Here is a 21,795-nt window from a genome sequence, read left to right as displayed (position 1 = left end):
ACTCCAACAATGTGTTCTGCTTCACTTTGGCTCATTTTACAAAGGTGCTCATTTCTGGAGTGAACATGCAGTTCTACTCAAGAGCAAGCAACTAAGCGAAATAAAGCCATAGAACGCTTATTTGCCTTCTTTCTATGCATTCTGACACTCCATCAATGTGTTCTGCTTCACTTTGGCTCATTTTACAAAGGTGCTTATTTCAGGACTGCAGATGAATTTCTACTCAAGAGTAAGCAACTAAGCGAAATAAAGCCATAGAACGCTTATTTGCATTCTATCTATGCATTCTGACACTCCAACAATGTGTTCTGCTTCAATTTGGCTCATTTTACTAAGGTGCTTATTTCTAGAGTGAACATGCAGTTCTACTCAAGAGTAAGCAACTAAGCGAAATAAACCCATAGAACGCTTATTTGCCTTCTTTCTATGCATTCTGACACTCCATCAATGTATTCTGCTTCACTTTGGCTCATTTTACAAAGGTGCTTATTTCAGGACTGCAGATGAATTTCTACTCAAGAGCAAGCAACTAAGCGAAATAAAGCCATAGAACGCTTATTTGCCTTCTTTCTATGCATTCTGACACTCCATCAATGTGTTCTGCTTCACTTTGGCTCATTTTACAAAGGTGCTTATTTCAGGACTGCAGATGAATTTCTACTCAAGAGTAAGCAACTAAGCGAAATAAAGCCATAGAACGCTTATTTGCATTCTATCTATGCATTCTGACACTCCAACAATGTGTTCTGCTTCAATTTGGCTCATTTTACAAAGGTGCTCATTTCTGGAGTGAACATGCAGTTCTACTCAAGAGTAAGCAACTAAGCGAAATAAACCCATAGAACGCTTATTTGCCTCCTATCTATGCATTCAGACACTCCAACAATGTGTTTTGCTTCACTTTGGCTCATTTTACAAAGGTGCTTATTTCAGGAGTGCAGATGCATTTCTACTCAAGAGTAAGCAACTAAGCAAAATAAAGCCATAGAACGCTTATTTGCCTTCTTTCTATGCATTCTGACACTCCATCAATGTGTTCTGCTTCAATATGGCTCATTTTAAAAAGGTGCTTATTTCTGGAGTGCAGATGCATTTCTACTCAAGAGTAAGCAATTAAGCGAAATAAAGCCATAGAACGCTTATTTGCCTTCTATCTATTCATTCTGACACTCCAACAATGTGATCTGCTTCAATTTGGCTCATTTTACAAAGGTGCTTATTTGTAGAGTGAACATGCAGTTCTACTCAAGAGTAAGCAACTAAGCGAAATAAAGCCATAGAACGCTTATTTGCCTTTTATCCATGGATTCTGACACTCCAACAATGTGTTTTGCTTAAATTTGGCTCATTTTACAAAGGTGCTCATTTCTGGAGTGAACATGCAGTTCTACTCAAGGGTAAGCAACTAAGCGAAATAAAGCCATAGAACGCTTATTTGCCTTCTTTCTATGCATTCTGACACTCCATCAATGTGTTCTGCTTCAATATGGCTCATTTTAGAAAGGTGCTTATTTCTGGAGTGCAGATGCATTTCTACTCAAGAGTAAGCAACTAAGCGAAATAAAGCCATAGAACGCTTATTTGCCTTCTATCTATGCATTCTGACACTCCAACAATGTGTTCTGCTTCAATTTGGCTCATTTTACAAAGGTGCTTATTTGTAGAGTGAACATGCAGTTCGACTCAAGAGTAAGCAACTAAGCGAAATAAAGCCATAGAACGCTTATTTGCCTTCTATCTATGCATTCTGACACTCCAACAATGTGTTCTGCTTCAATTTGGCTCATTTTAAAAAGGTGCATATTTCTGGAGTGCAGATGCAGTTCTACTCAAGAGTAAGCAACTAAGCGAAATAAAGCCATAGAACGCTTATTTGCCTCCTATCTTTGCATTCTGACAATCCAACAATGTGTTCTGCTTCACTTTGGCTCATTTTACAAAGGTGCTCATTTCTGGAGTGAACATGCAGTTCTACTCAAGAGTAAGCAACTAAGCGAAATAAAGCCATAGAACGCTTATTTGCCTTCTATCTATACATTCAGACACTCCAACAATGTGTTTTGCTTCACTTTGGCTCATTTTACAAAGGTGCTTATTTCAGGAGTGCAGATGCATTTCTACTCAAGAGTAAGCAACTAAGCGAAATAAAGCCATAGAACGCTTATTTGCCTTCTATCTATGCATTCTGACACTCCAACAATGTGTTCTGCTTAAATTTGGCTCATTTTACAAAGGTGCTCATTTCTGGAGTGAACATGCAGTTCTACTCAAGAGCAAGCAACTAAGCGAAATAAAGCCATAGAACGCTTATTTGCCTTCTTTCTATGCATTCTGACACTCCATCAATGTGTTCTGCTTCACTTTGGCTCATTTTACAAAGGTGCTTATTTCAGGACTGCAGATGAATTTCTACTCAAGAGTAAGCAACTAAGCGAAATAAAGCCATAGAACGCTTATTTGCATTCTATCTATGCATTCTGACACTCCAACAATGTGTTCTGCTTCAATTTGGCTCATTTTACAAAGGTGCTTATTTCTAGAGTGAACATGCAGTTCTACTCAAGAGTAAGCAACTAAGCGAAATAAACCCATAGAACGCTTATTTGCCTTCTTTCTATGCATTCTGACACTCCAACAATGTGTTTTGCTTCACTTTGGCTCATTTTACAAAGGTGCTTATTTCAGGAGTGCAGATGCATTTCTACTCAAGAGTAAGCAACTAAGCAAAATAAAGCCATAGAACGCTTATTTGCCTTCTTTCTATGCATTCTGACACTCAAACAATGTGTTCTGCTTCAATATGGCTCATTTTTAAAAGGTGCTTATTTCTGGAGTGCAGATGCATTTCTACTCAAGAGTAAGCAATTAAGCGAAATAAAGCCATAGAACGCTTATTTGCCTTCTATCTATTCATTCTGACACTCCAACAATGTGATCTGCTTCAATTTGGCTCATTTTACAAAGGTGCTTATTTCTAGAGTGAACATGCAGTTCTACTCAAGAGCAAGCAACTAAGCGAAATAAAGCCATAGAACGCTTATTTGCCTTCTTTCTATGCATTCTGACACTCCATCAATGTGTTCTGCTTCACTTTGGCTCATTTTAAAAAGGTGATCATTTCTGGAGTGAACATGCAGTTCTACTCAAGAGTAAGCAACTAAGCGAAATAAACCCATAGAACGCTTATTTGCCTCCTATCTATGCATTCAGACACTCCAACAATGTGTTTTGCTTCACTTTGGCTCATTTTACAAAGGTGCTTATTTCAGGAGTGCAGATGCATTTCTACTCAAGAGTAAGCAACTAAGCAAAATAAAGCTATAGAACGCTTATTTGCCTTCTTTCTATGCATTCTGACACTCCATCAATGTGTTCTGCTTCAATATGGCTCATTTTAAAAAGGTGCTTATTTCTGGAGTGCAGATGCATTTCTACTCAAGAGTAAGCAATTAAGCGAAATAAAGCCATAGAACGCTTATTTGCCTTCTATCTATTCATTCTGACACTCCAACGATGTGATCTGCTTCAATTTGGCTCATTTTACAAAGGTGCTTATTTGTAGAGTGAACATGCAGTTCTACTCAAGAGTAAGCAACTAAGCGAAATAAAGCCATAGAACGCTTATTTGCCTTTTATCCATGGATTCTGACACTCCAACAATGTGTTTTGCTTAAATTTGGCTCATTTTACAAAGGTGCTCATTTCTGGAGTGAACATGCAGTTCTACTCAAGGGTAAGCAACTAAGCGAAATAAAGCCATAGAACGCTTATTTGCCTTCTTTCTATGCATTCTGACACTCCTTCAATGTGTTCTGCTTCAATATGGCTCATTTTAGAAAGGTGCTTATTTCTGGAGTGCCGATGCATTTCTACTCAAGAGTAAGCGACTAAGCGAAATAAAGCCATAGAACGCTTATTTGCCTTCTATCTATGCATTCTGACACTCCAACAATGTGTTCTGCTTCAATTTGGCTCATTTTACAAAGGTGCTCATTTCTGGAGTGAACATGCAGTTCTACTCAAGGGTAAGCAACTAAGCGAAATAAAGCCATAGAACGCTTGTTTGCCTTCTTTCTATGCATTCTGACACTCCATCAATGTGTTCTGCTTCAATATGGCTCATTTTAGAAAGGTGCTTATTTCTGGAGTGCCGATGCATTTCTACTCAAGAGTAAGCGACTAAGCGAAATAAAGCCATAGAACGCTTATTTGCCTTCTATCTATGCATTCTGACACTCCAACAATGTGTTCTGCTTCAATTTGGCTCATTTTACAAAGGTGCTTATTTGTAGAGTGAACATGCAGTTCGACTCAAGAGTAAGCAACTAAGCGAAATAAAGCCATAGAACGCTTATTTGCCTTTTATCTACGCATTCTGACACTCTAACAATGTGTTCTGCTTCAATTTGGCTCATTTTAAAAAGGTGCATATTTCTGGAGTGCAGATGCAGTTCTACTCAAGAGTAAGCAACTAAGCGAAATAAAGCCATAGAACGCTTATTTGCCTTCTATCTATGCATTCTGACACTCCAACAATGTGTTCTGCTTAAATTTGGCTCATTATACAAAGGTGCTCATTTCGGGAGTGAACATGCAGTTCTACTCAAGGGTAAGCAACTAAGCGAAATAAAGCCATAGAACGCTTATTTACCTTCTTTCTATGCATTCTGACACTCCATCAATGTGTTCTGCTTCACTTTGGCTCATTTTACAAAGGTGCTTATTTCAGGACTGCAGATGAATTTCTACTCAAGAGTAAGCAACTAAGCGAAATAAAGCCATAGAACGCTTATTTGCATTCTATCTATGCATTCTGACACTCCAACAATGTGTTCTGCTTCAATTTGGCTCATTTTACAAAGGTGCTTATTTCTAGAGTGAACATGCAGTTCTACTCAAGAGCAAGCAACTAAGCGAAATAAAGCCATAGAACGCTTATTTGCCTTCTTTCTATGCATTCTGACACTCCATCAATGTGTTCTGCTTCACTTTGGCTCATTTTACAAAGCTGCTCATTTCTGGAGTGAACATGCAGTTCTACTCAAGAGTAAGCAACTAAGCGAAATAAACCCATAGAACGCTTATTTGCCTCCTATCTATGCATTCAGACACTCCAACAATGTGTTTTGCTTCACTTTGGCTCATTTTACAAAGGTGCTTATTTCAGGAGTGCAGATGCATTTCTACTCAAGAGTAAGCAACTAAGCAAAATAAAGCCATAGAACGCTTATTTGCCTTCTATCTATTCATTCTGACACTCCAACAATGTGATCTGCTTCAATTTGGCTCATTTTACAAAGGTGCTTATTTCTAGAGTGAACATGCAGTTCTACTCAAGAGCAAGCAACTAAGCGAAATAAAGCCATAGAACGCTTATTTGCCTTCTTTCTATGCATTCTGACACTCCATCAATGTGTTCTGCTTCACTTTGGCTCATTTTACAAAGGTGATCATTTCTGGAGTGAACATGCAGTTCTACTCAAGAGTAAGCAACTAAGCGAAATAAACCCATAGAACGCTTATTTGCCTCCTATCTATGCATTCAGACACTCCAACAATGTGTTTTGCTTCACTTTGGCTCATTTTACAAAGGTGCTTATTTCAGGAGTGCAGATGCATTTCTACTCAAGAGTAAGCAACTAAGCAAAACAAAGCCATAGAACGCTTATTTGCCTTCTTTCTATGCATTCTGACACTCCATCAATGTGTTCTGCTTCAATATGGCTCATTTTAAAAAGGTGCTTATTTCTGGAGTGCAGATGCATTTCTACTCAAGAGTAAGCAATTAAGCGAAATAAAGCCATAGAACGCTTATTTGCCTTCTATCTATTCATTCTGACACTCCAACAATGTGATCTGCTTCAATTTGGCTCATTTTACAAAGGTGCTTATTTGTAGAGTGAACATGCAGTTCTACTCAAGAGTAAGCAACTAAGAGAAATAAAGCCATAGAACGCTTATTTGCCTTTTATCCATGGATTCTGACACTCCAACAATGTGTTTTGCTTAAATTTGGCTCATTTTACAAAGGTGCTCATTTCTGGAGTGAACATGCAGTTCTACTCAAGGGTAAGCAACTAAGCGAAATAAAGCCATAGAACGCTTATTTGCCTTCTTTCTATGCATTCTGACACTCCATCAATGTGTTCTGCTTCAATATGGCTCATTTTAGAAAGGTGCTTATTTCTGGAGTGCCGATGCATTTCTACTCAAGAGTAAGCGACTAAGCGAAATAAAGCCATAGAACGCTTATTTGCCTTCTATCTATGCATTCTGACACTCCAACAATGTGTTCTGCTTCAATTTGGCTCATTTTACAAAGGTGCTCATTTCTGGAGTGAACATGCAGTTCTACTCAAGGGTAAGCAACTAAGCGAAATAAAGCCATAGAACGCTTGTTTGCCTTCTTTCTATGCATTCTGACACTCCATCAATGTGTTCTGCTTCAATATGGCTCATTTTAGAAAGGTGCTTATTTCTGGAGTGCCGATGCATTTCTACTCAAGAGTAAGCGACTAAGCGAAATAAAGCCATAGAACGCTTATTTGCCTTCTATCTATGCATTCTGACACTCCAACAATGTGTTCTGCTTCAATTTGGCTCATTTTACAAAGGTGCTTATTTGTAGAGTGAACATGCAGTTCGACTCAAGAGTAAGCAACTAAGCGAAATAAAGCCATAGAACGCTTATTTGCCTTTTATCTACGCATTCTGACACTCCAACAATGTGTTCTGCTTCAATTTGGCTCATTTTAAAAAGGTGCATATTTCTGGAGTGCAGATGCAGTTCTACTCAAGAGTAAGCAACTAAGCGAAATAAAGCCATAGAACGCTTATTTGCCTTCTATCTATGCATTCTGACACTCCAACAATGTGTTCTGCTTAAATTTGGCTCATTTTACAAAGGTGCTCATTTCGGGAGTGAACATGCAGTTCTACTCAAGAATAAGCAACTAAGCGAAATAAAGCCATAGAACGCTTATTTGCCTCCTACCTTTGCATTCTGACACTCCAGCATTGTGTTCTGCTTCACTTTGGCTCATTTTACAAAGGTGCTCATTTCTGGAGTGAACATGCAGTTCTACTCAAGAGCAAGCAACTAAGCGAAATAAAGCCATGGAACGCTTATTTGCCTTCTATCCATGCATTCTGACACTCCAACAATGTGATCTGCTTCAATTTGGCTCATTTTACAAAGGTGCTTATTTGTAGAGTGAACATGCAGTTCTACTCAAGAGTAAGCAACTAAGCGAAATAAAGCCATAGAACGCTTATTTGCCTTTTATCCATGGATTCTGACACTCCAACAATGTGTTTTGCTTAAATTTGGCTCATTTTACAAAGGTGCTCATTTCTGGAGTGAACATGCAGTTCTACTCAAGGGTAAGCAACTAAGCGAAATAAAGCCATAGAACGCTTATTTGCCTTCTTTCTATGCATTCTGACACTCCATCAATGTGTTCTGCTTCACTTTGGCTCATTTTACAAAGGTGCTTATTTCAGGACTGCAGATGAATTTCTACTCAAGAGTAAGCAACTAAGCGAAATAAAGCCATAGAACGCTTATTTGCCTTCTTTCTATGCATTCTGACACTCCATCAATGTGTTCTGCTTCAATATGGCTCATTTTAAAAAGGTGCTTATTTCTGGAGTGCAGATGCATTTCTACTCAAGAGTAAGCAATTAAGCGAAATAAAGCCATAGAACGCTTATTTGCCTTCTATCTATTCATTCTGACACTCCAACAATGTGATCTGCTTCAATTTGGCTCATTTTACAAAGGTGCTTATTTCTAGAGTGAACATGCAGTTCTACTCAAGAGCAAGCAACTGAGCGAAATAAAGCCATAGAACGCTTATTTGCCTTCTTTCTATGCATTCTGACACTCCATCAATGTGTTCTGCTTCACTTTGGCTCATTTTACAAAGGTGCTCATTTCTGGAGTGAACATGCAGTTCTACTCAAGAGTAAGCAACTAAGCGAAATAAACCCATAGAACGCTTATTTGCCTCCTATCTATGCATTCAGACACTCCAACAATGTGTTTTGCTTCACTTTGGCTCATTTTACAAAGGTGCTTATTTCAGGAGTGCAGATGCATTTCTACTCAAGAGTAAGCAACTAAGCAAAATAAAGCCATAGAACGCTTATTTGCCTTCTTTCTATGCATTCTGACACTCCATCAATGTGTTCTGCTTCAATATGGCTCATTTTAAAAAGGTGCTTATTTCTGGAGTGCAGATGCATTTCTACTCAAGAGTAAGCAATTAAGCGAAATAAAGCCATAGAACGCTTATTTGCCTTCTATCTATTCATTCTGACACTCCAACAATGTGATCTGCTTCAATTTGGCTCATTTTACAAAGGTGCTTATTTGTAGAGTGAACATGCTGTTCTACTCAAGAGTAAGCAACTAAGCGAAATAAAGCCATAGAACGCTTATTTGCCTTTTATCCATGGATTCTGACACTCCAACAATGTGTTTTGCTTATATTTGGCTCATTTTACAAAGGTGCTCATTTCTGGAGTGAACATGCAGTTCTACTCAAGGGTAAGCAACTAAGCGAAATAAAGCCATAGAACGCTTATTTGCCTTCTTTCTATGCATTCTGACACTCCATCAATGTGTTCTGCTTCAATATGGCTCATTTTAGAAAGGTGCTTATTTCTGGAGTGCCGATGCATTTCTACTCAAGAGTAAGCGACTAAGCGAAATAAAGCCATAGAACGCTTATTTGCCTCCTACCTTTGCATTCTGACACTCCAACATTGTGTTCTGCTTCACTTTGGCTCATTTTACAAAGGTGCTCATTTCTGGAGTGAACATGCAGTTCTACTCAAGAGCAAGCAACTAAGCGAAATAAAGCCATGGAACGCTTATTTGCCTTCTATCCATGCATTCTGACACTCCAACAATGTGATCTGCTTCAATTTGGCTCATTTTACAAAGGTGCTTATTTGTAGAGTGAACATGCAGTTCTACTCAAGAGTAAGCAACTAAGCGAAATAAAGCCATAGAACGCTTATTTGCCTTTTATCCATGGATTCTGACACTCCAACAATGTGTTTTGCTTAAATTTGGCTCATTTTACAAAGGTGCTCATTTCTGGAGTGAACATGCAGTTCTACTCAAGGGTAAGCAACTAAGCGAAATAAAGCCATAGAACGCTTATTTGCCTTCTTTCTATGCATTCTGACACTCCATCAATGTGTTCTGCTTCACTTTGGCTCATTTTACAAAGGTGCTTATTTCAGGACTGCAGATGAATTTCTACTCAAGAGTAAGCAACTAAGCGAAATAAAGCCATAGAACGCTTATTTGCCTTCTTTCTATGCATTCTGACACTCCATCAATGTGTTCTGCTTCAATATGGCTCATTTTAAAAAGGTGCTTATTTCTGGAGTGCAGATGCATTTCTACTCAAGAGTAAGCAATTAAGCGAAATAAAGCCATAGAACGCTTATTTGCCTTCTATCTATTCATTCTGACACTCCAACAATGTGATCTGCTTCAATTTGGCTCATTTTACAAAGGTGCTTATTTCTAGAGTGAACATGCAGTTCTACTCAAGAGCAAGCAACTGAGCGAAATAAAGCCATAGAACGCTTATTTGCCTTCTTTCTATGCATTCTGACACTCCATCAATGTGTTCTGCTTCACTTTGGCTCATTTTACAAAGGTGCTCATTTCTGGAGTGAACATGCAGTTCTACTCAAGAGTAAGCAACTAAGCGAAATAAACCCATAGAACGCTTATTTGCCTCCTATCTATGCATTCAGACACTCCAACAATGTGTTTTGCTTCACTTTGGCTCATTTTACAAAGGTGCTTATTTCAGGAGTGCAGATGCATTTCTACTCAAGAGTAAGCAACTAAGCAAAATAAAGCCATAGAACGCTTATTTGCCTTCTTTCTATGCATTCTGACACTCCATCAATGTGTTCTGCTTCAATATGGCTCATTTTAAAAAGGTGCTTATTTCTGGAGTGCAGATGCATTTCTACTCAAGAGTAAGCAATTAAGCGAAATAAAGCCATAGAACGCTTATTTGCCTTCTATCTATTCATTCTGACACTCCAACAATGTGATCTGCTTCAATTTGGCTCATTTTACAAAGGTGCTTATTTGTAGAGTGAACATGCTGTTCTACTCAAGAGTAAGCAACTAAGCGAAATAAAGCCATAGAACGCTTATTTGCCTTTTATCCATGGATTCTGACACTCCAACAATGTGTTTTGCTTATATTTGGCTCATTTTACAAAGGTGCTCATTTCTGGAGTGAACATGCAGTTCTACTCAAGGGTAAGCAACTAAGCGAAATAAAGCCATAGAACGCTTATTTGCCTTCTTTCTATGCATTCTGACACTCCATCAATGTGTTCTGCTTCAATATGGCTCATTTTAGAAAGGTGCTTATTTCTGGAGTGCCGATGCATTTCTACTCAAGAGTAAGCGACTAAGCGAAATAAAGCCATAAAACGCTTATTTGCCTCCTACCTTTGCATTCTGACACTCCAACATTGTGTTCTGCTTCACTTTGGCTCATTTTACAAAGGTGCTCATTTCTGGAGTGAACATGCAGTTCTACTCAAGAGCAAGCAACTAAGCGAAATAAAGCCATGGAACGCTTATTTGCCTTCTATCCATGCATTCTGACACTCCAACAATGTGATCTGCTTCAATTTGGCTCATTTTACAAAGGTGCTTATTTGTAGAGTGAACATGCAGTTCTACTCAAGAGTAAGCAACTAAGCGAAATAAAGCCATAGAACGCTTATTTGCCTTTTATCCATGGATTCTGACACTCCAACAATGTGTTTTGCTTAAATTTGGCTCATTTTACAAAGGTGCTCATTTCTGGAGTGAACATGCAGTTCTACTCAAGGGTAAGCAACTAAGCGAAATAAAGCCATAGAACGCTTATTTGCCTTCTTTCTATGCATTCTGACACTCCATCAATGTGTTCTGCTTCACTTTGGCTCATTTTACAAAGGTGCTTATTTCAGGACTGCAGATGAATTTCTACTCAAGAGTAAGCAACTAAGCGAAATAAAGCCATAGAACGCTTATTTGCCTTCTATCTATTCATTCTGACACTCCAACAATGTGATCTGCTTCAATTTGGCTCATTTTACAAAGGTGCTTATTTCTAGAGTGAACATGCAGTTCTACTCAAGAGCAAGCAACTGAGCGAAATAAAGCCATAGAACGCTTATTTGCCTTCTTTCTATGCATTCTGACACTCCATCAATGTGTTCTGCTTCACTTTGGCTCATTTTACAAAGGTGCTCATTTCTGGAGTGAACATGCAGTTCTACTCAAGAGTAAGCAACTAAGCGAAATAAACCCATAGAACGCTTATTTGCCTCCTATCTATGCATTCAGACACTCCAACAATGTGTTTTGCTTCACTTTGGCTCATTTTACAAAGGTGCTTATTTCAGGAGTGCAGATGCATTTCTACTCAAGAGTAAGCAACTAAGCAAAATAAAGCCATAGAACGCTTATTTGCCTTCTTTCTATGCATTCTGACACTCCATCAATGTGTTCTGCTTCAATATGGCTCATTTTAAAAAGGTGCTTATTTCTGGAGTGCAGATGCATTTCTACTCAAGAGTAAGCAATTAAGCGAAATAAAGCCATAGAACGCTTATTTGCCTTCTATCTATTCATTCTGACACTCCAACAATGTGATCTGCTTCAATTTGGCTCATTTTACAAAGGTGCTTATTTGTAGAGTGAACATGCTGTTCTACTCAAGAGTAAGCAACTAAGCGAAATAAAGCCATAGAACGCTTATTTGCCTTTTATCCATGGATTCTGACACTCCAACAATGTGTTTTGCTTATATTTGGCTCATTTTACAAAGGTGCTCATTTCTGGAGTGAACATGCAGTTCTACTCAAGGGTAAGCAACTAAGCGAAATAAAGCCATAGAACGCTTATTTGCCTTCTTTCTATGCATTCTGACACTCCATCAATGTGTTCTGCTTCAATATGGCTCATTTTAGAAAGGTGCTTATTTCTGGAGTGCCGATGCATTTCTACTCAAGAGTAAGCGACTAAGCGAAATAAAGCCATAGAACGCTTATTTGCCTTCTATCTATGCATTCTGACACTCAAACAATGTGTTCTGCTTCAATTTGGCTCATTTTACAAAGGTGCTTATTTGTAGAGTGAACATGCAGTTCGACTCAAGAGTAAGCAACTAAGCGAAATAAAGCCATAGAACGCTTATTTGCCTTTTATCTACGCATTCTGACACTCCAACAATGTGTTCTGCTTCAATTTGGCTCATTTTAAAAAGGTGCATATTTCTGGAGTGCAGATGCAGTTCTACTCAAGAGTAAGCAACTAAGCGAAATAAAGCCATAGAACGCTTATTTGCCTTCTATCTATGCATTCTGACACTCCAACAATGTGTTCTGCTTAAATTTGGCTCATTTTACAAAGGTGCTCATTTCTGGAGTGAACATGCAGTTCTACTCAAGAATAAGCAACTAAGCGAAATAAAGCCATAGAACGCTTATTTGCCTCCTATCTTTGCATTCTGACACTCCAACAATGTGTTCTGCTTCACTTTGGCTCATTTTACAAAGGTGCTCATTTCTGGAGTGAACATGCAGTTCTACTCAAGAGCAAGCAACTAAGCGAAATAAAGCCATAGAACGCTTATTTGCCTTCTATCCATGCATTCTGACACTCCAACAATGTGTTTTGCTTAAATTTGGCTCAATTTACAAAGGTGCATATTTCTGGAGTGCAGATGCAGTTCTACTCAAGAGTAAGCAACTAAGCAAAATAAAGCCATAGAACGCTTATTTGCCTTCTTTCTATGCATTCTGACACTCCTACAATGTGTTTTGCTTAAATTTGGCTCAATTTACAATGGTGCATATTTCTGGAGTGCAGATGCAGTTCTACTCAAGAGTAAGCAACTAAGCGAAATAAAGCCATAGAACGCTTATTTGCCTCCTATCTATGCATTCTGACACTCCAACAATGTGTTCTGCTTCACTTTGGCTCATTTTACAAAGGTGCTCATTTCTGGAGTGAACATGCAGTTCTACTCAAGAGTAAGCAACTAAGCGAAATCAAGCCATAGAACGCTTATTTGCCTCCTATCTATGCATTCTGACACTCCAACAATGTGTTCTGCTTCACTTTGGCTCATTTTACAAAGGTGCTTATTTCTGGAGTGCAGATGCATTTCTACTCAAGAGTAAGCAACTAAGCGACATAAAGCCATAGAACGCTTATTTGCCTTCTATCTATGCATTCTGACACTCCAACAATGTGTTCTGCTTCAATTTGGCTCATTTTACAAAGGTGCTCATTTCTGGAGTGAACATGCAGTTCTACTCAAGAATAAGCAATTAAGCGAAATAAAGCCATAGAACGCTTATTTGCCTCCTACCTTTGCATTCTGACACTCCAACAATGTGTTCTGCTTCACTTTGGCTCATTTTACAAAGGTGCTTATTTCAGGACTGCAGATGAATTTCTACTCAAGAGTAAGCAACTAAGCGAAATAAAGCCATAGAACGCTTATTTGCCTTCTATATATGCATTCTGACACTCCAACAATGTGTTCTGCTTCAATTTGGCTCATTTTACAAAGGTGCTTATTTCAGGAGTGCAGATGCATTTCTACTCAAGAGTAAGCAACTAAGCAAAATAAAGCTATAGAACGCTTATTTGCCTTCTTTCTATGCATTCTGACACTCCATCAATGTGTTCTGCTTCAATATGGCTCATTTTAAAAAGGTGCTTATTTCTGGAGTGCAGATGCATTTCTACTCAAGAGTAAGCAATTAAGCGAAATAAAGCCATAGAACGCTTATTTGCCTTCTATCTATTCATTCTGACACTCCAACAATGTGATCTGCTTCAATTTGGCTCATTTTACAAAGGTGCTTATTTGTAGAGTGAACATGCAGTTCTACTCAAGAGTAAGCAACTAAGCGAAATAAAGCCATAGAACGCTTATTTGCCTTTTATCCATGGATTCTGACACTCCAACAATCTGTTTTGCTTAAATTTGGCTCATTTTACAAAGGTGCTCATTTCTGGAGTGAACATGCAGTTCTACTCAAGGGTAAGCAACTAAGCGAAATAAAGCCATAGAACGCTTGTTTGCCTTCTTTCTATGCATTCTGACACTCCATCAATGTGTTCTGCTTCAATATGGCTCATTTTAGAAAGGTGCTTATTTCTGGAGTGCCGATGCATTTCTACTCAAGAGTAAGCGACTAAGCGAAATAAAGCCATAGAACGCTTATTTGCCTTTTATCTACGCATTCTGACACTCCAACAATGTGTTCTGCTTCAATTTGGCTCATTTTAAAAAGGTGCATATTTCTGGAGTGCAGATGCAGTTCTACTCAAGAGTAAGCAACTAAGCGAAATAAAGCCATAGAACGCTTATTTGCCTTCTATCTATGCATTCTGACACTCCAACAATGTGTTCTGCTTAAATTTGGCTCATTTTACAAAGGTGCTCATTTCGGGAGTGAACATGCAGTTCTACTCAAGAATAAGCAACTAAGCGAAATAAAGCCATAGAACGCTTATTTGCCTCCTACCTTTGCATTCTGACACTCCAACATTGTGTTCTGCTTCACTTTGGCTCATTTTACAAAGGTGCTCATTTCTGGAGTGAACATGCAGTTCTACTCAAGAGCAAGCAACTAAGCGAAATAAAGCCATAGAACGCTTATTTGCCTTCTATCCATGCATTCTGACACTCCAACAATGTGATCTGCTTCAATTTGGCTCATTTTACAAAGGTGCTTATTTGTAGAGTGAACATGCAGTTCTACTCAAGAGTAAGCAACTAAGCGAAATAAAGCCATAGAACGCTTATTTGCCTTTTATCCATGGATTCTGACACTCCAACAATGTGTTTTGCTTAAATTTGGCTCATTTTACAAAGGTGCTCATTTCTGGAGTGAACATGCAGTTCTACTCAAGGGTAAGCAACTAAGCGAAATAAAGCCATAGAACGCTTATTTGCCTTCTTTCTATGCATTCTGACACTCCATCAATGTGTTCTGCTTCACTTTGGCTCATTTTACAAAGGTGCTTATTTCAGGACTGCAGATGAATTTCTACTCAAGAGTAAGCAACTAAGCGAAATAAAGCCATAGAACGCTTATTTGCATTCTATCTATGCATTCTGACACTCCAACAATGTGTTCTGCTTCAATTTGGCTCATTTTACAAAGGTGCTTATTTCTTGAGTGAACATGCAGTTCTACTCAAGAGCAAGCAACTAAGCGAAATAAAGCCATAGAACGCTTATTTGCCTTCTTTCTATGCATTCTGACACTCCATCAATGTGTTCTGCTTCACTTTGGCTCATTTTACAAAGGTGCTCATTTCTGGAGTGAACATGCAGTTCTACTCAAGAGTAAGCAACTAAGCGAAATAAACCCATAGAACGCTTATTTGCCTCCTATCTATGCATTCAGACACTCCAACAATGTGTTTTGCTTCACTTTGGCTCATTTTACAAAGGTGCTTATTTCAGGAGTGCAGATGCATTACTACTCAAGAGTAAGCAACTAAGCAAAATAAAGCCATAGAACGCTTATTTGCCTTCTTTCTATGCATTCTGACACTCCATCAATGTGTTCTGCTTCAATATGGCTCATTTTAAAAAGGTGCTTATTTCTGGAGTGCAGATGCATTTCTACTCAAGAGTAAGCAATTAAGCGAAATAAAGCCATAGAACGCTTATTTGCCTTCTATCTATTCATTCTGACACTCCAACAATGTGATCTGCTTCAATTTGGCTCATTTTACAAAGGTGCTTATTTCTAGAGTGAACATGCAGTTCTACTCAAGAGCAAGCAACTGAGCGAAATAAAGCCATAGAACGCTTATTTGCCTTCTTTCTATGCATTCTGACACTCCATCAATGTGTTCTGCTTCACTTTGGCTCATTTTACAAAGGTGCTCATTTCTGGAGTGAACATGCAGTTCTACTCAAGAGTAAGCAACTAAGCGAAATAAACCCATAGAACGCTTATTTGCCTCCTATCTATGCATTCAGACACTCCAACAATGTGTTTTGCTTCACTTTGGCTCATTTTACAAAGGTGCTTATTTCAGGAGTGCAGATGCATTTCTACTCAAGAGTAAGCAACTAAGCAAAATAAAGCCATAGAACGCTTATTTGCCTTCTTTCTATGCATTCTGACACTCCATCAATGTGTTCTGCTTCAATATGGCTCATTTTAAAAAGGTGCTTATTTCTGGAGTGCAGATGCATTTCTACTCAAGAGTAAGCAATTAAGCGAAATAAAGCCATAGAACGCTTATTTGCCTTCTATCTATTCATTCTGACACTCCAACAATGTGATCTGCTTCAATTTGGCTCATTTTACAAAGGTGCTTATTTGTAGAGTGAACATGCAGTTCTACTCAAGAGTAAGCAACTAAGCGAAATAAAGCCATAGAACGCTTATTTGCCTTTTATCCATGGATTCTGACACTCCAACAATGTGTTTTGCTTAAATTTGGCTCATTTTACAAAGGTGCTCATTTCTGGAGTGAACATGCAGTTCTACTCAAGGGTAAGCAACTAAGCGAAATAAAGCCATAGAACGCTTATTTGCCTTCTTTCTATGCATTCTGACACTCCATCAATGTGTTCTGCTTCAATATGGCTCATTTTACAAAGGTGCTTATTTCAGGAGTGCAGATGCATTTCTACTCAAGAGTAAGCAACTAAGCGAAATAAAGCCATAGAACGCTTATTTGCCTTCTATCCATGCATTCTGACACTCCAACAATGTGTTTTGCTTAAATTTGGCTCAATTTACAAAGGTGCATATTTCTGGAGTGAATATGCAGTTCTACTCAAGAGTAAGCAACTAAGCAAAATAAAGCCATAGAACGCTTATTTGCCTCCTATCTATGCATTCTGACACTCCAACAATGTGTTCTGCTTCACTTTGGCTCATTTTACAAAGGTGCTCATTTCTGGAGTGAACATGCAGTTCTACTCAAGAGTAAGCAACTAAGCGAAATAAAGCCATAGAACGCTTATTTGCCTTCTCTCTATAAATTCTGGCACTCCAACAATGTGTTCTGCTTCAATTTGGCTCATTTTACAAATGTGCTCATTTCTGGAGTGAACATGCAGTTCTACTCAAGAGTAAGCAACTAAGCGAAATAAAGCCATAGAACGCTTATTTGCCTCCTATCTATGCATTCAGACACTCCAACAATGTGTTTTGCTTCACTTTGGCTCATTTTAAAAAGGTGCTTATTTAGGAGTGCAGATGCATTTCTACTCAAGAGTAAGCAACTAAGCGAAATAAAGCCATAGAACGCTTATTTGCCTTCTATCTATGCATTCTGACACTCCAACAATGTGTTCTGCTTCAATTTGGCTCATTTTAAAAACGTGCTTACTTCAGGAGTGCAGATTCATTGCTACTCAAGAGTAAGCAACTAAGCGAAATAAAGCCATAGAACGCTTATTTGCCTTCTATCCATGGATTCTGACACTCCAACAATGTGTTTTGCTTAAATTTGGCTCATTTTACAAAGGTGCTCATTTCTGGAGTGCATATGCAGTTCTACTCAAGAGTAAGCAACTAAGCGAAATAAAGCCATAGAACGCTTATTTGCCTTCTTTCTATGCATTCTGACACTCCTACAATGTGTTTTGCTAAAATTTGGCTCAATTTACAAAGGTGCATATTTCTGGAGTGCAGATGCAGTTCTACTCAAGAGTAAGCAACTAAGCGAAATAAAGCTATAGAACGCTTATTTGCCTCCTATCTATGCATTCTGACACTCCAACAACATGTTCTGCTTCACTTTGGCTCATTTTACAAAGGTGCTCATTTCTGGAGTGAACATGCAGTTCTACTCAAGAGTAAGCAACTAAGCGAAATAAAGCCATAGAACGCTTATTTGCCTCCTATCTATGCATTCTGACACTCCAACAATGTGTTCTGCTTCAATTTGGCTCATTTTAAAAAGGTGCATATTTCTGGAGTGCAGATGCAGTTCTACTCAAGAGTAAGCAACTAAGCGAAATAAAGCCATAGAACGCTTATTTTCCTCCTATCTTTGCATTCTGACACTCCAACAATGTGTTCTGCTTCACTTTGGCTCATTTTACAAAGGTGCTCATTTCTGGAGTGAACATGCAGTTCTACTCAAGAGTAAGCAGCTAAGCGAAATAAAGCCATAGAACGCTTATTTGCCTCCTATCTTTGCATTCTGACACTCCAACAATGTGTTCTGCTTCACTTTGGCTCATTTTACAAAGGTGCTCATTTCTGGAGTGAACATGCAGTTTTACTCAAGAGTAAGCAACTAAGCGAAATAAAGCCATAGAACGCTTATTTGCCTCCTATCTATGCATTCAGACACTCCAACAATGTGTTTTGCTTCACTTTGGCTCATTTTCCAAAGGTGCTTATTTCAGGACTGCAGATGAATTTCTACTCAAGAGTAAGCAACTAAGCGAAATAAAGCCATAGAACGCTTATTTGCCTTCTTTCTATGCATTCTGACACTCCATCAATGTGTTCTGCTTCAATATGGCTCATTTTACAAAGGTGCTTATTTCTGGAGTGCAGATGCATTTCTACTCAAGAGTAAGCAACTAAGCGAAATAAAGCCATAGAACGCTTATTTGCCTTCTATCTATGCATTCTGACACTCCAACAATTTGTTCTGCTTCAATTTGGCTCATTTTACAAAAGTGCTTATTTGTAGAGTGAACATGCAGTTCTACTCAAGAATAAGCAACTAAGCGAAATAAAGCCATAGAACGCTTATTTGCCTCCTACCTTTGCATTCTGACACTCCAACAATGTGTTCTGCTTCACTTTGGCTCATTTTACAAAGGTGCTCATTTCTGGAGTGAACATGCAGTTCTACTCAAGAGCAAGCAACTAAGCGAAATAAAGCCATAGAACGCTTATTTGCCTCCTATCTATGCATTCAGACACTCCAACAATGTGTTCTGCTTCACTTTGGCTCATTTTACAAAGATGCTTATTTCAGGAGTGCAGATGAATTTCTACTCAAGAGTAAGCAACTAAGCGAAATAAAGCCATAGAACGCTTATTTGCCTTCTATCTATGCATTCTGACACTCCAACAATGTGTTCTGCTTCAATTTGGCTCATTTTACAAAGGTGCTTATTTCAGGAGTGCAGATGCATTTCTACTCAAGAGTAAGCAACTAAGCGAAATAAAGCCATAGAACGCTTATTTGCCTTCTTTCTATGCATTCTGACACTCCTACAATGTGTTTTGCTTAAATTTGCCTCAATTTACAAAGGTGCATATTTCTGGAGTGCAGATGCAGTTCTACTCAAGAGTAAGCAACTAAGCGAAATAAAGCCATAGAACGCTTATTTGCCTCCTATCTATGCATTCTGACACTCCAACAATGTGTTCTGCTTCACTTTGGCTCATTTTACAAAGGTGCTCATTTCTGGAGTGAACATGCAGTTCTACTCAAGAGTAAGCAACTAAGCGAAATAAAGCCATAGAACGCTTATTTGCCTCCTATCTATGCATTCTGACACTCCAACAATGTGTTGTGCTTCACTTTGGCTCATTTTACAAAGGTGCTCATTTCTGGAGTGAACATGCAGTTCTACTCAAGAGTAAGCAACTAAGCGAAATAAAGCCATAGAACGCTTATTTGCCTTCTTTCTATGCATTCTGACACTCCAACAATGTGTTCTGCTTCAATTTGGCTCATTTTACAAAGGTTCTTATTTCAGGAATGCAGATGCATTTCTACTCAAGAGTAAGCAACTAAGCGAAATAAAGCCATAGAACGCTTATTTGCCTTCTATCCATGCATTCTGACACTCCAACAATGTGTTTTGCTTAAATTTGGCTCATTTTACAAAGGTGCTCATTTCTGGAGTGAACATGCAGTTCTACTCAAGGGTAAGCAACTAAGCGAAATAAAGCCATAGAACGCTTATTTGCCTTCTTTCTATGCATTCTGACACTCCATCAATGTGTTCTGCTTCAATATGGCTCATTTTACAAAGGTGCTTATTTCTGGAGTGCAGATGCATTTCTACTCAAGAGTAAGCAACTAAGCGAAATAAAGCCATAGAACGCTTATTTGCCTTCTATCTATGCATTCTGACACTCCAACAATGTGTTCTGCTTCAATTTGGCTCATTTTACAAAGGTGCTTATTTCTAGAGTGAACATGCAGTTCTACTCAAGAGTAAGCAACTAAGCGAAATAAAGCCATAGAACGCTTATGTGCCTTCTATCTATGCATTCTGACACTCCAACAATGTGTTCTGCTTCAATTTGGCTCATTTTAAAAACGTGCTTATTCCTGGAGTGAACATGCAGTTCTACTCAAGAGTAAGCAACTAAGCGAAATAAAGTCATAGAACGCTTATTTGCCTTCTATCTATGCATTCTGACACTCCAACAATGTGTTCTGCTTCAATTTGGCTCATTTTACAAAGGTGCATATTTCTGGAGTGCAGATGCAGTTCTACTCAAGTGTAAGCAACTAAGCGAAATAAAGCCATAGAACGCTTATTTGCCTCCTATCTTTGCATTCTGACACTCCAACAATGTGTTCTGCTTCACTTTGGCTCATTTTACAAAGGTGCTCATTTCTGGAGTGAACATGCAGTTCTACTCAAGAGTAAGCAACTAAGCGAAATAAAGCCATAGAACGCTTATTTGCCACCTATCTATGCATTCAGACACTCCAACAATGTGTTCTGCTTCACTTTGGCTCATTTTACAAAGGTGCTTATTTAGGTGTGCAGATGCATTTCTACTCAAGAGTAAGCAACTAAGCGAAATAAAGCCATAGAACGCTTATTTGCCTTCTGTAAGAGAGAGGGCTTGCAGAGAGCAGCCCACTCTGCTTACTTCCATCAGATGGGAGAGCAGCAGCAAGTCTGGGAGTTTAAATCAGGAACAGGAAGGGTTAAGACGGGTCCAGGGCTCTGCAGAGTCCTGGTGGCTCAGCTCCAGGCTGGTAGCAGGGAAGCAGGGGAGGAGCTAGCTTCAGCAGGGGCTGGAAAGGAGGTAGACCGGCACCTCAGGAGCCTGGTTTGGGACCACGGAGGACCCATAGAGCAAGGAGGAGGGGCGTTTGGATGCCCAGGCTTAAAAGGGGGGTCAGAGCCCACGAGACGCCATTGTGTGCTTCTGCCCCATGCAGAGCAGACATGATTTGAGACATCTCACCACTGTATATAGCATGCACAATAAAACTATGAAAATCCAGAGGATGTGTGGAGTGCTTACTCGGGAGTAGCCAACACCCCATCTGTGACAGCAAGCCCACAATCTTTTGATGGCTACCCCGAGGGAAGAGGGCTGCAAATGTAGCAGCCGGCATGAAGTTGGCAGCATCTAAAGCAGAAGAGAGAGATGCCAAGGGAGGATTGGCATGCGTGAGGAGTGTAGCAGAGAGCAAGCTGCAGCCAGCACCCTGCAACTATGGAACGGCTCAAGCACCAGGTAGGCACCCGGGAACAGGGGAAGCCAGGCTTAGTGAACCGAGCAGCTCTGAACACAGCCAAGCCGGAGGAGTGGAGGCTGGACAAGCAGAGAGGACACTCGGGACGGGCCAGCACTTTGTAGGGCGACCCTCAGCACAATCTGGCTCTAAGGCTGAGAGGCATGGTGGCGTGGAAGTGCAGGAGGCTGAGAGGCGAGTCCGGGCAGAGGGGACAGACGGAGGGGAAAGGCAGCGGCCACAAGTTCCCATACAGTCCCTGGAAGGCAGCTGCAGCCCAGCACAGACCCCTCCAGCCA

Source organism: Zootoca vivipara, chromosome 12 (assembly GCF_965207765.1).
Source record: "Zootoca vivipara chromosome 12, rZooViv2.hap1.1, whole genome shotgun sequence".
In the NCBI taxonomy this organism is placed as follows: domain Eukaryota; kingdom Metazoa; phylum Chordata; class Lepidosauria; order Squamata; family Lacertidae; genus Zootoca; species Zootoca vivipara.
The sequence above is the reverse complement of the archived record's forward strand: the minus strand, read 5'-3'. Positions refer to the sequence as shown.